This window comes from Buceros rhinoceros, unplaced genomic scaffold (assembly GCF_000710305.1).
Source record: "Buceros rhinoceros silvestris isolate BGI_N320 unplaced genomic scaffold, ASM71030v1 scaffold22770, whole genome shotgun sequence".
Taxonomy (NCBI): domain Eukaryota; kingdom Metazoa; phylum Chordata; class Aves; order Bucerotiformes; family Bucerotidae; genus Buceros; species Buceros rhinoceros.
The window spans coordinates 2751-3086 of record NW_010391615.1 but is presented as its reverse complement, the minus strand read 5'-3'; the positions used below and the strand labels follow the sequence as shown (position 1 = coordinate 3086).

Sequence of the window (336 nt, the reverse complement as noted above, 5' to 3'; positions counted from 1 at the left end):
CAGCAGGAAGGTCATGCTGCCTGCTTCTGCCCTGACCAAACCCCACACGTGCTTCACACAACAACCCGCTTCATCGATGCCTGGAAGAGACCTCGGAAATGTTTCAGCTGCGCCAGGTCTCGGCACAGCCACCTCTCCAGGGGAGCAACAGAAATGAAGCTCTGCTGCTGATGAAAAGGGGGCTCTGACAACTCCCTGACAGGAGAGTGGAGGGAGGGGGGGGTCTGTCTCTTCTCCCCAGGAACAAGGGACAGGACAAGAGGAACTGGCCTCAAGCTGTCCCAGGGGAGGTTGAGGTTGGCCCTGGGGAACCATTTCTGGCCCGTTGGGGCTGTG

At 59.2% G+C, this 336-nt stretch overlaps 1 protein-coding gene across 1 annotated transcript in view; it reads right to left on the bottom strand.

The window, feature by feature from the left end:
- The window catches only part of TBC1D20 (TBC1 domain family, member 20), a gene marked incomplete at both ends in the record, with an annotated part of 5787 nt that overhangs the window by 4636 nt on the left and 815 nt on the right, over positions 1 to 336 (bottom strand). The gene's annotated exons all lie outside the window — the stretch shown is intronic.